The sequence below is a fragment of the Staurois parvus genome, unplaced genomic scaffold (genome assembly GCF_062004578.1).
Source record: "Staurois parvus isolate SC_StPar_1 unplaced genomic scaffold, SC_StPar_1.0 ptg001036l, whole genome shotgun sequence".
Taxonomy (NCBI): domain Eukaryota; kingdom Metazoa; phylum Chordata; class Amphibia; order Anura; family Ranidae; genus Staurois; species Staurois parvus.
Genome location: NW_028318832.1, coordinates 313,911 through 330,484, shown reverse-complemented (window position 1 = coordinate 330,484; position 16,574 = coordinate 313,911). Strand labels below are relative to the sequence as shown.

Genomic DNA, 16,574 nt, shown 5'->3' with positions numbered 1-16,574 from the left:
TTCTCTGCTCTGGATGGTCTGTCCATAGTTTGGATGCTTCCACAATCCTCCAGTATTTCATGAGATATCTTCTGTTAGGGTTCCACTCTTCAGGTTTATAGTTAGAATATAATATTTCCAACTCTGCGTATAAATACTATTTCATGTGTGTACAAGGAATAAAATATTTTCTTTTCTCTCATAAAGACTTCAGAAAGGAACACAAAGTGTCTATGAAAGAGGAATTCCAGAAGATTAAAGAATATAATTCCTGTAGGGGGGAGACTGTTCATCTACAGAAAAGATACATCAAGTTACCAATGAGAAAAGGACCCCAGAATAAAAAGGGAAAAGAACAAGAACTGAGTTCAGGCAGAAGACATCTACAGACCATGGAGAAAATACCTTCTGACGGAACCTCCCCAACCACAATCCAGGCCTTCTTTGACCCTGATGAAGTTGGTTGTATCCCTAAGATTGTGGTGTTAGAAGGACCTGCTGGGATTGGTAAAACAATGACCTCCAAGAAGATCATGCTGGACTGAGCCTCTGGGAATCTCTACCAAGATGAGTTTGACTTTCTGTTTTATCTGAGCTGTAGAGAAATCAACACCATCCCTGGAAACATAAGCCTTGTGGGACTTTTATCCAGAGCCTGTGGACTAGAGAGTTCATATGACCTGGTGTCTCTTCTAGAGGATCCTGAAAGTCAAAGAAAAGTTCTCATTCTAGTTGATGGGTTTGATGAGCTGAGATGGACTCTGGAGGAGAAATCTGAGGTTTGTCGTGACATTTTAAAAGAAGACCACAAGGAAATAATCCTCCAAAGATTGCTCAGGAGACAGGTTCTCCCACATTCTTCTCTGATCATCACCACGAGGTCACTGGCCATGGGGAAACTTAACAAATTTATTGATGACTTTCACAATGTGGAAATCCAGGGATTTACAAGGGACAATCGAGAGGAATATGTCCGTCAATTCTTTGGAAATAAGGAAGATGCAGACAAGGTTCTCAGTATAATAGAAGACAATGAAGTTCTGTACACCATGTGTGCCGTCCCCATCACATGCTGGATTGTCTGCACTATAATGAAACAAGAAATAGAAAAAGATTTGGGTTTAATTCAGTGTAAAACGACGACTTCAATTTACCTTCTCTACCTGGAGGTTCTAATAACCCATCACAGCAAGGAGCAGTCTGTAGACAGGAAACAAACCTGTCTGAAGAAGCTGTGTGCTCTGGCCAATCAGGGAGTTCTGCAGCAACAAATCTTATTTGAGAAGAAAGATCTAGAAAGACATGGACTTTCTCTGTCTGAGGTGGAGTCTGTATTTCTGAATGAGAACATCTTTCATTGGGACATCCGCACCCAGACCTGCTACAGCTTCATCCACCTGAGTGTACAGGAGTTCCTTGCTGCTCTGTATTATGGGCTGGATGATGGGTCTATGGAAGGTACTTTCCTCCCGGAGATCTGTAAAAGGGAATCACTCCATAGCTTCAGTTCACATTACTCACATTTAGCATTAGCTGTACAATTCCTGTTTGGTCTCCTAAATGAAAAACAGGTGAAGACATTCTCAGAGGTCACAGGAATCAACATCTCACTCCGAGCCAGACCTGCCATGATGGAATGGGTCATGAAGGACATTGATTGGAATCTCTATCCTCTGACCATCTTTTGTCTGTATGAGACTCAGGAAGAGGACTTCATTAGGAGCATCATGTCTGGTTGTTCAAGTCTGAAGCTGTGGGGCTCATATGCTTATCCCTTGTTGATGAAAAGTAATTATTCCAAGCATCTGAGCTATTGCTTGAAGGCTTTGAAGAGAGAAACTTTTCAGTCTTTATTTTTTTCATCGCTCACTGTGGATCCAGAGTGGCAGAGACTCCTGTCTCCATTCCTACACAGGTGTCCGGAGGTCAGGTAAGTGAGTGTGAGGATATCCTAACTGAATGTAGAGAATGGGCAGGAACCTGCATACAGTATAACGGGGATTATCAGACATGTTCTCCATCTACCACACTTGTTAGAAGTCCTGGGAACTCATTCTTTCCTCAGTCCTCTGCCCTGGGTCACACTGGTGGGATCTTTCCAGCGACATTCTGGTGACCTCCCTGGTCATCCTTGTTGCCTAAAAATGTCCTCCCAAGCACATCTCATTCACACCTGAGCGTAGCAGAAATGCATGTGCCCGCTCACATTTTTCTGCGGATTGTGGCCAAACGCATCAAAAATGCACCAGAGCACACATGTCCCCTTCTAAATTGACAAAAAAGAGAGAAGGGAAAACAAACTGGCATGCATAAAAAAATGCATCAGAACACGTCTGTCACAGCTGCCCCCCCCCCCCCCACCCCAGCCCCTTGCTCTGTCCCTGCTCTCTCTGCTGTCTCTCATCCGTGCCCCTCCCCCCCTCCTGCAGATGAAAGGTATCCCTAAAGGCAAGCTGGAGCCACACTACCTCCATGCCCCTCCCCCGGTTACCTAGGTGACCAGGGGGGTCCGACCAGTTTTAAGAAACTGATGCCAGGGCTCCCGAGGTATTTACCGCTGTGTAGCAGACGGAAGGAGCCCGGGCTGCGGCTGGGACCTTTTGTGGCCAGGCTCAGCAGAGACCCAAGGCTGCCTAGGACCCCCCTTCTCCGAGATCTGGGGAAGACTGTCTGCGAGACACCAGAGATCCGTGAGTACAAGCTCTCTGCCTCCTTCACTTGAACTGTTCTTGTGCTGACCTCACACCAACCCCCTTTGTTGGATTACTTGCTGCAGAGACTCTCCCTTGGCTCTCGGTGTTGGACTTTAAGTGTGTTGGTCCTTCCGTGTCGCCCTGGACTGGCGTATTCACCCTCCCTGCGATCTGCCCTATTTGGTGACTGTCATCTGTTTGTCTCAATAAAGCTTTGTGCGTTTGCCATCTACTCTGTGTGTTCTGCCTACGCTCCGTCATAGCGTCAAACTGTGTGTTCTTTGTGTGTTCTGGTGCAGTTCTGTGTGGAGGAGATGCGGCGTGTTCTGCTTTTTTCTGCAGCTGAATCGCACTGGAACTGCAAGTGCTGATGTGAACTATGACACTGGCCACCATGTAACCTACTTTCTGTGCGTTTTGGATGGAGATGAAAAGTAACAAATGCATGGAGTGTGAACCGGCCCTCAGTCTGCTTCCTTTCTGTTCTTCCTTTTTCACAGCTCATCTCTGCAACCCTGCCCGCCCATTGGCTTGTGTAGCGTCCGCATCATGTGTTTCCATGACAACAGCGAACTGCCTCCACTTTGTCCTGCCCGGCGCTGACATCATGCGTTTCCATGACACCGGCGACCTGCCTCCTCCTTGTCCTGCCTGCCACTGATGTCATTCATTTCCATGACAACAACCTGCCTCCACCTCATCCTGTCTGCCACTGACATCATGTGCTTCCATGACACCGGCAACCTGCCTCCAACTCATCCTGCCCGGCGCTGATGTCATGCGTTTCCATGATAACGGCGGCCAGTGCAGGAATGACTTTGAGCGCATGCATGAGCAGTAAACTAGCATGGTGCATGTGCAGGTGACATACGTTGCCATGATACTGTAGGCGGCTGGACCAATAGGACCACTGTAGGTGTGTCCTCCATGCAGGTCATGTGACAATAGGAGACCCCGCCCCCCACATCTCTCAGCAACAGCTTTCAGCTTCTGTTGGGGACATTTCTGCTGCTGGTCGTTGTTTCCATAATCCAGCGCTACTTTCAGCTGACACTTTGCTCCAATCCGGGGAGGACTATGATATCATGTGACCACAATGTCTATATCCCGGGAATGCAGGTGATGTCATCTGATTATTGCTTTATTGGTTTTCACAGATTAACTCCTCCCCCTCTAGAGGATCCCCCCTCCCCCTCCAGAGGATTCTGCCCCCTCCCCCTCCAGAGGTTCCCCCCCTCCCCCTCCAGAGGATTTTTTGCATTATGGCTCTGCATTACTTTAACTGACAATTGTGCGGTCATGCAGAGCTGCACCCAAATTAAATTTCTGTCCTTTTTTCCCCCGAATTTAGCTTTCTTTCAGTGGTATTTGATCACCTGTGCAGTTTTTTTATTTTTTGTGCTATAAGCAAAAAATAAATACAATTTTGAGGAAAAAAAAACATGTTTTTTAAATTTTTGCTATAAAACATGTCCAGTAAAAAAATTAAAAAAATTAAATTTGATCATAAATTTACCCCAAAATGTCTCCTGCTCTGTGTCTCCCGCTCCGTGCCTTCGCTGAGAAATCCTGACATGTGTAAATTAACTGGTTTACATGAAAGTTATGGCGGTATAGATACTGGGATATAAATTTTTTCACTAGTAATGGTGGCCCGCCCGCCCTACCCGTACCCTTCGCTCCTCACAGGACCTCCTTCTATCCTGCTCCCTGGTCTCCTCCTCCCATGCACAACTGCAGGACTTCTCCAGGTCCTCCCCCATCCTCTGGAACTCACTGCCCCAATCCATCAGACTGTCGCCTTCCCTCTTCACATTCAGGCGCTCCCTCAAAACTCATCTCTTCAGGGAAGCCTACCCCACCCTCACCTAATGGCCATTCTCCCTCATTCCTCCCACCCCTCATTCCCCTCAGCCACTTCCTACTGTACCTTTACCCCCTCCCACCTAGATTGTAAGCGCAAAAGAGTAGGGCCCTCTTACCCCTCGTACGTTGTTTGTTGTTGTTGTACTGTGCCATGTATTGCCCCCCCCCCCTATTGTACAGCGCTGAACAAACCCTTTGGCGCTATATAAACTCGTAGTAATAATAATAATAATAATAATAATGGTGGCGATCAGCGACTTATAGCGGGACTGCGACAGACATTCTGACACTGGGGAGGAACTGACTTGGTGTCACTGACATCCCCAGTGATGCCAATACAGTGATCAGTGCTAATAAAAAGCCCTGACACTGTACTAATGACACTGGGCAGGAAGGGGTTAACATGAGGGACGAACAAAGGGCTAACTGTGTGCTGGGAGTGTTTTACTAGGGGGTGGGGTGTGTTACTAGGGGGTGGGGTGTGTGTTACCAGGGGGTGGGGTGCGTTACCAGGGGGATGGGGTGTGTTACTAGGGGGCGGGGTGTGTGTTACTAGTAGGCGGGGTGTGTGTTACTAGGTGTCAAGGATCCGTCAACGATCACCCTGTCCCGTGTCCACCACACGCCACGCCCACAGCGACTAGCTACCCGTGACGCACGCGTGCGGCCGCGACAGGGTGGTAAAGAGGGGATAATAAAGGAATTTACACTTGAATATCTCAAACCGTATATAAGATCAGACGTGATACCTTTTCACAGCCCGCACTACCTCTGGCCACCACCGGATGGAGATTCCACTCCAAGCCAGCTGGTCGACCACACACTGGCAGATACGATCTTACATACAACCTGGTGCCCTGATTAGAGTTGAGGACCAGCTTAGTAATCACACACCCTTCTAAAGGTCCCTTCAGCTATCCTAGCTTGAACCCCGGTGTTGATAACCCTTCCACTGTCCACACACCCCCACACCAGACGCACCACAAAGGTAGCCTGCCACTACCCAACAGTTTATCCGCAGAACGGTCTGTTGAGACACCACACACACACAGATCTCCGGCTGGCAGATCTGTTACCTTTGCAATCTGCGTACAATCTGCCCACTCACAGAGCAGTTGCATACAGATTGGCAATGAGCTTAACCGAGCGTTTTAAAGGCACTAAAATACAATATAATATAACCCAATCTAATCTCTCCGATCTAATCTCTCCAATCTAGTCTCTCTGATCTAGTCTCTCCGAAGATATGAGCACGAGCTTAAATACACAGAAGTTCACTAATTAATTTTAAGATTTAATTTCCCAAAGTGGGCGGGGCATAAAATATGTACAAAATATAACAAGTTACAGAAATACAAAAGCTACAGTCATGGCCGAAATTGTTGGCACCCTTGATATTTTTCCTGAAAATCAAGTATTTCACACAAAAAAGGTATTGCATTAACACATGTTTTGCTATACACATGTTTATTCCCTTTGTATGTATTGGAACAAATATAAAACAGAGGCAGAAAAGCAAATATGACATAATGTCACACAAAACCCCAAAAATGGGCTGGACAAAAGTATTGGCACCCTTAACTTAATATTTGGTTGCACACCCTTTGGAAAACATAACTGAAATCAGTCGCTTCCTATAACCATCAATAAGCTTCTGACACCTCTCACCCGGAATTTTGGACCACTCTTCCTTTGCAAACAGCTCCAGGTCTCTCTTATTGGAAGGACACCTTTTCCCAACAGCAATTTTAAGATCTCTCCACAGGTGTTCAATGGGATTTAGATCTGGGCTCATTGCTGGCCACTTCAGAACTCTCCAGCGCTTCTTTGCCATCCATTTCTGAGTGCTTTTTGACGTATGTTTGGGGTCATTGTCCTGCTGGAAGACCCAGGATCTTGGACGCAAACCCAGCTTTCTGACACTGGGCCCTACAGTGCGACCCAAAATCCTTTGGTAATCCTCAGATTTCATGATGCCTTGCACACAGTCAAGGCACCCAGTGCCAGAGGCAGCAAAACAACCCCAAAACATCATTGAACCTCCACCATATTTTACCGTAGGTACTGTGTTTTGTTCTTTGTAGGCCTCATTCCGTTTTCGGTAAACAGTAGAATGATGTGCTTTACCGAAAAGCTCTATCTTGGTCTCATCTGTCCACAAGACGTTTTCCCAGAAGGCTTTTGGCTTACTCAAGTACATTTTGGCAAACTGTAGTCTTGCTTTTTTATGTCTCTGTGTCAGCAGTGGGGTCCTCCTGGGTCTCCTGCCATAGCGTTTCATTTCATTTAAATGTCGACGGATAGTTCGCGCTGACACTGATGCTCCCTGAGCCTGCAGGACAGCTTGAATGTCTTTGGAACATGTTTGGGGCTGCTTATCCACCATCCGGACTATTCTGCGTTGCAATCTTTCATCAATTTTCCTCATCCGTCCACGACCAGGGAGATTAGCTACAGTGCCATGGGTTGCAAACTTCTTGATAATGTTGCGCACTGTGGACAAAGGCAAATCTAGTTCTCTGGAGATGGACTTGTAACCTTGAGATTGTTGATATTTTGCCACAATTTTGGTTCTCAGGTCCTCAGACAGTTCTCGTCTCCTCTTTCTGTTGTCCATGCTTAGTGTGGCACAGACAGACACACAATGCAAAGGTTAAGTGAACGTCTCTCCTTTTTATCTGCTTTCAGGTGTGATTTCTATATTGCCCACACCTGTTACTTGCCCCAGGTGAGTTTACAGGAGCATCACATGCTTGTAACATTCTTATTTATCCGCAGTTGTGAAAGGGTGCCAATACTTTTGTCCAGCCCATTTTTGGAGGTTTGTGTGACATTATGTCGAATTTGCTTTCTTTCCTCCCTTTTTTTGTTTTGTCCCAATACACACAAAGGGAATAAACATGTGTATAGCAAAACATGTGTTAATGCAATACGTTTCGTGAGAAATACATGATTTCCTGGAGAAATATCAAGGGTGCCAACAATTTCGGCCATGACTGTATAAGAAGACACACAAATGACTGATTACTATAAAATAAAAGGGAATAAAAAGACAGAATAACACTTTACCCTGCGGCTGGAGCAAGCCAGAAACTTAGCAATCCATTGGTCAATCGAACCAGCTCCGTACGTATCACCCTGTCCAAATGTCCGTGTACCCAATTTATTGTGATTTGGACATGGGCGGGACAATAGTCTTTGGCCAATTGACTCTGGGGGAGGTGGTCCTGACCTGCCCACAAGAGGTACTGTGTATGGACCTGCCCAAGTTCAATTGGGCCAAGACTGGTCTGAACACCAAGTCAGGGATTGGATTTCTGACACCAGCGCGTCAGCCCGATCACAACAGTACCAAACACCATCAGATTGTCGCACCCCCGCGTCATCTAATCATTCCATGCATTTCCCTGGCTTTCTCCCCAAGCCACAAATATGATTCTTATATGTAAATGTAGCATACAGAATGGCCTGCACAAAGGAAGCTTGTTCATATCTCTCCAACTAATATTTCATCTTTTATAAGAGATTAAACATCCCCCTTTGATAAATATATAACCCTAGCCGTCCTGTCTCCTATAACAAATTCCTAAACAGGTTTTCCCAGCAGGTGATAATCTCTTTAACACAAAGGTGTCACCTCCAGGAGGCGGGGCTTTAGGCTAATTAATGCTAATTGATGCTACATGATGATTGGGTCTGTAAGGCCTATGGAGTAATTGTGTATAATACACATCTGATCCCAGATCAATTGTTTGTACCTTCTATTCATTTCCCTACTGCCCAGGGGCTCAATGTACATCCTTAATGATCAGACTGTTCCTGCACACACCTTTGCAATGAAAGGGCGTGGCCTCATCTAATCTACTCACCCTGTTATGGCTATGATTCCATATTTCCACTCAAATCTTACATGTCCGTTACAATAAATCTTACATGTCCGTTATACTAGGGGACAGGGTGTGTGTTACTAGGGGGCAGGTTGTGTGTTACTAGGGGGTAGGGGGTGTGTTACTGGGGGTTGGGGGTGTTACTAGGGGTTGGGGGTGTGTTGGTAGGGGGTGGGGGATGTTACAAGGGTGTGGGGTGTGTGTTACTAGGGTGTGGAGTGTGTGTTACTAGGGGGCGGGGTGGGTGTTACTAGGGAAGGGTTGTGAGTTACTAGGGGGTGAGGATGTTATTAGGCGGTGGGGTGTGTGTTATTAGGGGATGGGGTGGGGTATGTGTTACTAGGGGTAGGGGATGTTAGTAGGGGTAGGGGGTGTTACTAGGGGTGGGGTGTGTGTTAATAGGGGGAGGGGGTGTTATTAGGGGTCGGGTGTATGTTACTAGGGGGCGGTGTCTGTGTTCTTCACTGTACTCACACTGCTGTGGATGGCTGTTCTGTTCCCGAGCTGACAGGGAGGAGGATTGTTACTAAACAAAACATTCCTCCTCCCCATCAGTGATTGTCGGTAATCTCCGGGTGCCTGCGGGTAATCACCTTACTAGGGGGTGGGGTGTGTGTTATTAGGTGGTGGGGTGTGTGTTACTAGGGTGTGGAGTGTGTGTTACTAGGGGGCGGGGTGGGTGTTACTAGGGAAGGGTTGTGAGTTACTAGGGGGTGAGGATGTTATTAGGCGGTGGGGTGTGTGTTACTAGGGGGTGAGGTGGGGTATGTGTTACTAGGGGTAGGGGATGTTAGTAGGGGCAGGGGGTGTTACTGGGGGGTGGGGTGGGGTGTGTGTTAATAGAGGAGGGGGGTGTTATTAGGGGTCAGGTGTATGTTTCTAGGGGGCGGTGTCTGTGTTCTTCACTGTACTCACACTGCTGTGGATGGCTGTTTTGTTCCCGAGCTGACAGGGAGGAGGATTGTTACTAAACAAAACATTCCTCCTCCCCATCATTAATTGTCGGTGATCTCCGGGTGCCTGCGGGTAATCACCTTACTAGGGGGTGGGGTGTGTTTTAGTAGGGGGTGGGGTGTGTGTTATTAGGGGGTGGGGTGTGTGTTACTAGGGGGTGGGGGGGTGTTACTAGGGGGTGGGGGGTGTGTTACTAGGGTTGGCGGGTAATCACCTGCTGGGACCTGGTGATTGATGTCCATGACCATGAATGGCGGTGTGGGTAGGGCGTGTGTGCGGGTCACGTGTCCCCCCGTACTCAGAATGTCAAAGTCCCGTGTATACATACATGATTTTGCGCCCCCATGATGCCCTGTAGCAATATATCGGACATATGGCGGCGGGGAAGCGTTTATAATGTTTCTGGTTACATTGATTGGAATGTATTATTGGAGGGAACATGACATCATGGGGCGGGGCCATTTTCCTTCTCTCTGATTGGTGGACGGTTTTCTCCAGTCTCTGTCCCTGATGAAGGGGTCCTGCGTGACTCGGAAACGTCTCCTTGCTGGAACTATGTGATGGATCAGTAAAACGTTTGGAGCCGTATTGGTGATCCTCGGTGTGCTGGTGACATTCTCCCTCGCTGACTCTGTTGGCTTCCAGCCGACGGTCGCTGCCCCGCCCACTTATACACACCGCCATTTGTAACGCAGGAACGTGTGCGTTTGGATTGGACACTCGCATTCTAAAAAAACATGCCACACCCCATGACTGAAATGTTCTAGAGTGACTTTGGGGTGTTTGTTGCATGCAGGGCGGCCCATTCAGGTGAAGGTCATGCGTGTTCATTCTTGAAAACATGCCAAACATGCAAGTGAGAACACGCGTGTCTGCTATGCTCAGCTGTGAATGGAATGTGCTTGGGAGGAAGTTATTCGGCATGACCAGGGAGGAGAGGTGAGGGTTAAACAACAACCCTGACCCATCAAAGTCACTTGGGAAGGCTTCTTCTCAGTAAAGTGGCCCTGAAGTGGCCCCTGGTCACCGGGAAGTTGGAGAGCCAAAGTGGAGCTGGAAGTCGCTGCGACTTTCATGTCAGGAGAGTGAGAACCAGAGCTAAATGGCCGATCCACAGATATCACCTGATACAGGACTTCTGGGAGAATCCCACCATTTACATCAGATTAACCCTTTCCCTGCCCCTCCCCCAATTATACCATTCATCACACACATGATCACATGTCACCCACATGTACCTAGCAGAGGATCTGGAGGAGAAAAAGATGGTCTTTGTGTGAAGGATTTACAATTTGTGCCGAAGTCACCAAAATTCCCGGCAATGTTTGTAATATGTGTGAGATGTCAGCTTCCATCTGTGGCCTTTCACAGGGTGAATGTAACATTCCCTGACATTCCATCCTAAGAGAACATCGCCCTAAGAACATTCGACCAGAAGAGCGAATAATGTGTGGAAGAGCTGAGCTCCGTGTATGGAGATTCCTGAGCTCCCCACTGGCAGTGTCATGGATCCCATACTGCAGAGGGGACCACCATACCGAATCCAGGAGATCGATCTCTGTACATTGTATGTCCTGTATAGGAGATCGATCTCTGTACATTGTATGTTCTGTATAGGAGATCGATCTCTGTACATTGTATGTTCTGTATAGGAGATCGATCTCTGTACATTGTATGTTCTGTATAGGAGATCGATCTCTGTACATTGTATGTTCTGTATAGGAGATCGATCTCTGTACATTGTATGTTCTGTATAGGAGATCGATCTCTGTACATTGTATGTCCTCTATAGGAGATCGATCTCTGTACATTGTATGTTCTGTATAGGAGATCGATCTCTGTACATTGTATGTTCTGTATAGGAGATCGATCTCTGTACATTGTATGTCCTGTATAGGAGATCGATCTCTGTACATTGTATGTTCTGTATAGGAGATCGATCTCTGTACGTTGTATGTCCTGTATAGGAGATCGATCTCTGTACATTGTATGTTCTGTATAGGAGATCGATCTCTGTACATTGTATGTTCTGTATAGGAGATCGATCTCTGTACATTGTATGTTCTGTATAGGAGATCGTTCTCTGTACATTGTATGTCCTGTATAGGAGATCGATCTCTGTACATTGTATGTTCTGTATAGGAGATCGATCTCTGTACATTGTGTGTTCTGTATAGGAGATCGATCTCTGTACGTTGTATGTCCTGTATAGGAGATCGATCTCTGTACATTGTGTGTTCTGTATAGGAGATCGATCTCTGTACGTTGTATGTCCTGTATAGGAGATCGATCTCTGTACGTTGTGTGTTCTGTATAGGAGATCGATCTCTGTACGTTGTATGTTCTGTATAGGAGATCGATCTCTGTACGTTGTATGTCCTGTATAGGAGATCGATCTCTGTACGTTGTATGTTCTGTATAGGAGATCTGTACGTTGTATGTCCTGTATAGGAGATCGATCTCTGTACGTTGTATGTCCTGTATAGGAGATCGATCTCTGTACATTGTATGTCCTGTATAGGAGATCGATCTCTGTACATTGTGTGTTCTGTATAGGAGATCGATCTCTGTACATTGTGTGTTCTGTATAGGAGATCGATCTCTGTACGTTGTATGTCCTGTATAGGAGATCGATCTCTGTACGTTGTATGTTCTGTATAGGAGATCGATCTCTGTACGTTGTATGTCCTGTATAGGAGATCGATCTCTGTACGTTGTATGTTCTGTATAGGAGATCGATATCTGTACATTGTATGTCCTGTATAGGAGATCGATCTCTGTACATTGTATGTCCTGTATAGGAGATCGATCTCTGTACATTGTATGTCCTGTATAGGAGATCGATCTCTGTACATTGTATGTCCTGTATAGGAGATCGATCTCTGTACATTGTATGTCCTATATAGGAGATCGATCTCTGTACACTGTATGTTCTGTATAGGAGATCGATCTCTGTACATTGTATGTCCTGTATAGAAGATCGATCTCTATAGTAGACGATTCAGTACACTTAATATTTATGTCTTCTGACCATCAGCTCCATCTAGTGGCCATAATGCAGTATTTTCCGGATTCACTCTCTTCTTATGACTGGAGATAAAATCTTCTCTAACTCTTCAGGTTGAATGTAATTGGGACGATTTCCTCTTCTGATCGAATGTTAGGGAATGTCACATTCACCCTATAAAAGGCAACATTTCACACAGATTCCACACATCACAGAGATGATTTGTGACTTTTGTGTGAATATTGAGCCATTCACAGGGCCCTTCTATAAATCGCCCCGACAATGATTTCTAGGGCACACACACCATCCAATCTCCAATCTCTCCATTAAATCCAGTATAAAGGACGAGGCTGTGTGGAGATAATAAATCACAAATCTGTCCAAAGGTCGATCTCTTGTGAAATGGTGAGAAACTCGGCCGGAAGGTTCCCTCTTCATTCCCCCTTTTCCTATCTTCCAATATACAGCACAGACCCCCAACATGAAAGGATGATAGCGGGGGTCTTGTTATTATCAGGACACATATAGAGGGTTCCCCTAAACCTGTATGGGGGAGATGAGTGGGGGAGGGGAATGATGACTGCAATCCCTCCCATCTCACTTCATAGCCCCCAGTATTGGGATATTATGTCCCATCAATAGATTCTATGACCTCCCCAGTGTGTCTGCACCTCGTAGAGGTTGTCCAGTGTTCAGCAGTGGTGCCGACTGACCTATCGCCCTCCTCCTGCCGGGTCAGGTGTGAACTGCCAGTCATTCATTGGTGGACAGGAATGGGTGTGTCCAGCCAATGGAAGGAAAGCTTAGTGTTCAGAGATCTGGGGGAGGGAAATGATTCCAGGGGTGTGACATCATCACCCCAACTTTGGAGGGACCAATTGTCTGCAGAAGTGGGCAGAGATGGGAATGTCTGGACTGCATTGTATATGTTAACCAAAGTGGTGTTCCAGGATTTCCCAGAATGTGTTGATGAATGGAACCTCTTGTGTAGGTAGTCCGGAGATCCTGTATATACAGTACATATATATATATATCAGGGACATCGAACGTTATGTCTAGAGTGTGACTTCAAAGATTGGTCATAGCCACCAATGACATCAGGACCAGCATGAGAGTGTAGAGCCGGAGGGAAGGCAGCCATGTGGGAGGGAAATGTTGGGTGTTACATTGTTGTCGTGTTGTCAGAGGTCATACATTCTTGGTGGTAATTATTGTCTCATTGTTGGTTTAGGTTTCATATATGTATTATTTCCAGTAAAGATTGTCTGGGAGAGGACAGAGCAGAAGAAGATGAAGTGTCCTCCTCCTCAGAAGAAGAAAAATATGAATTGTCCATCTATAGGGAACATAAAATGTATCCTGCTGATCTTTCCTTTCTGATGAACCCGGAGAGTAACATTCAGACATTACGGTAAGTGAGATCTGTGATCCTGCAGTGATCGGGAAATGTGACGTCTTGTGATTGTTCCCGTCTCTCGGTGTTTCCTGATATCTCTGGGTGTCCTCCATCCTCACCGATTTAGAATCTTCCATCACCTTCCTCTTCTCATGTCTTCTCCTCTCTGAGGGAATCTTTCTCTCTGTGATCTCATCCATGGGATTTGGGGTTCTCCTTGAAGTAGACCTGTGAGCAGGCTTTGTACATATGGAATGAACATCCCTATCCATAACAAGCAGGAAATAGGATCCAATACAAACCCTTAGGGCTCGTTCTCACGTGTGATTCTGAAGGAGGAAGCAATGCTCACTAACACTCCTCTGGCATGATGACGTCTTTTCATTGTGTTTATGAATGCTGGATAAATAAATAACACTCACTATTGCCGTGTCGTCGCTCTCACTATCGCCATGTCGTAGCTCTCACTATGGCCGTGTCATCGCTCTCACTATCGCTCTCCTGCCCCCTGGAGGACAGACCTCCCAGTCTGAGGATAGTCCCGGCTTGGTGACTTGTTCCCAGATCAGTGTTCTTTGTCAGGGTCACAATATCTGGGGATACTCGGGTCATTAATGGTTTCTGATAAATAGCATGTAATATATACTCACATAGAACCACAATATATGGCTTCTAGAATGCACAGAGCGCCCGGCCATCCTCCTCTCCTTCATAATGACAGTATAGCAGCGGCTCTCCTCGTGTATCCGACAGGCGTGATGACGTCTCCACCTTAGAGGTTACGTCCTATGCTGGGCTTCATCGTGTCTGTTTGTGCTGAAACACATGTTGTTTGTTTGAAAAGTGTAAATATTACCACTTTAGGTTTAGAGAGTCTCACTTCTAGTGCTGCACAGCTATCTTTACATCTATCCTGTAAGGAAGGTGTCACTGCACATCACCAATCATAACTAGCCAACCACAAGGTAGGTTTTTTGCAAGTGCATAGGTTGCTAAAGTTTGGGTGGTCTCACTCATCATGCTGCAAAATTACTCACTTTGAAGATATCTTGTTTATATTGTTTTTATAACATTGTAATATTCCTGTATATTTGTGTTGTGCACACATTGATTGTTTAACCACTCCACCTCCAAGCTTTTACCCCCTTCCTGATCAGGACATAGTTTGCTATTCATCACTGTGCTACTTCACCTGGTAATTCCAAGGTCATGTAACGCTGTACCCAAATGAAATTTATATCATTTTTTCAGACAAATAGAGCTTTCTTTTGGTGGTATTTCATCTCCACTGGGTTTTTTTTTGTGATCTAGATTATAAAATCTTAAAATAAAAAAAAAACAATATTTTCTACTTTCTGTTATATAAAATAAAAATCAAATAAACTAAAATTTGTCATAAATTTTGTCCAAAATATATTCTGTTACATGACTTTGATACAATAAATCCCAGTAATTGTATATTAATTGGTTTGTGTGAAAGTTATAGCGTCTACAGACTGTGGTATACATACTGGAATTTACACAGCTTTTACTTACTGACTGCCCATCACATTTCTTGAGGCACTAAAATGCCGGGCAGTACAACCCCCCCTAATGACCCCTTTTCAGAAAGTAGACACCCCAAGATATTTGCTGAGAGGCATGTTGAGTCCATGGAAGATATCATTTTTTCCACAAGTTTTTGGAAAATTACAATTGTTCTCCTTTTTACACAAAGTTGTCACTTAAATGATATATTAAGAATATTATATTACTAGATGAGAATAGTGCTGCGCTGCCCCTAGTGACCAAAAAAGAAACTAATAATAAATAAACACCCCCCTGAGCATCAAACTCAATGTGTAAATGAATAAATCTGTGAAATAAATCAGTCAATAGTAAATAAGAAAAGTGTCTGAGCCACTAAATCTAAATATATGAAATGTGTTGCCTTCACAGGCTAATTGAATTAAAGTTACTTATATGGGACATGTAGTGTACCACGGCCATCTAGTGGCAAACATGTATGGCAGTTCTCCTCTGGATATGTAAGCTCTCAGACAGGAAGTGACTCTTGGTTTAGGAAGCTCGTCAGCCATTTTAGACTTCTATTCACTGTGGATGCAGTGTGCTTGCTTCTCTCCCAAGGGGCTTGAGACATCATCACCTGTAAGTGCCTTTCTTCTGTGTCATCTGTCATGTATGTTACACTAGTTATTCTATGTATACTGATATGCTGTCATTGTATTGTGTTTCAGTTTCACCTTTAAAATAAAGTTGGATTCTTTGGTAGACAACACAAGCAGTGGGCTTCTGTTTGCTGGAGATTCTGACAAGGGTTTAGCTGTCCGTTTAGAGCCACACATAGTCAGTGTTTTGAGAACGGAACAGTGAAAAGGTGTAGCGCAACAAGCCTGGAGATAGGAGTCACTGCACAGGCAGTGAAAAGGTGAAGCGCAACAAGCCTGGAGATAGGAGTCACTGCACAGGCAGAATGAGTCTAAGATCAGGAAGACAGTATAAGGCTGAAGATCAGCCACCCGGGACACATCAAGGCAGGGAGAGCATGCCAAGTGTCCAGCAAGATGATGCACGCTCACACTCGTCTAGATCAGCAAGGTCCAGTCAGATTTCATCAGCAAGTGCCCTTTTAGCCAGAGCTCGCGCCAAAGCAGAGGCAGCTCGTGTTCAGCTAGAATTCGCTGAGAAAGAGGCCACCGTTATGAAAGAAAGGGCTGAGAAAGAGGCCACCATTATAAAAGAAAAATTAGAACAAGAAGCAAAGTTGCATATTCTTCAGCGGCAGTGTGCAG

The 16,574-nt window shown here is 45.5% G+C and overlaps 1 pseudogene across 1 annotated transcript in view; it reads left to right on the top strand.

The window, feature by feature from the left end:
• Positions 1 to 15,970, top strand: part of LOC149441021 (NACHT, LRR and PYD domains-containing protein 3-like) — a 49,907-nt pseudogene extending 33,937 nt beyond the window's left edge. The window contains exons 5-7 of the transcript XR_016307450.1: positions 187 to 1,909; positions 13,618 to 13,797; positions 15,721 to 15,970. The product of XR_016307450.1 is annotated as an NACHT, LRR and PYD domains-containing protein 3-like (transcript). The remainder of the gene's footprint in view (positions 1 to 186; positions 1,910 to 13,617; positions 13,798 to 15,720) is intronic.
• The last annotated feature ends 604 nt before the right edge of the window (positions 15,971 to 16,574 follow it).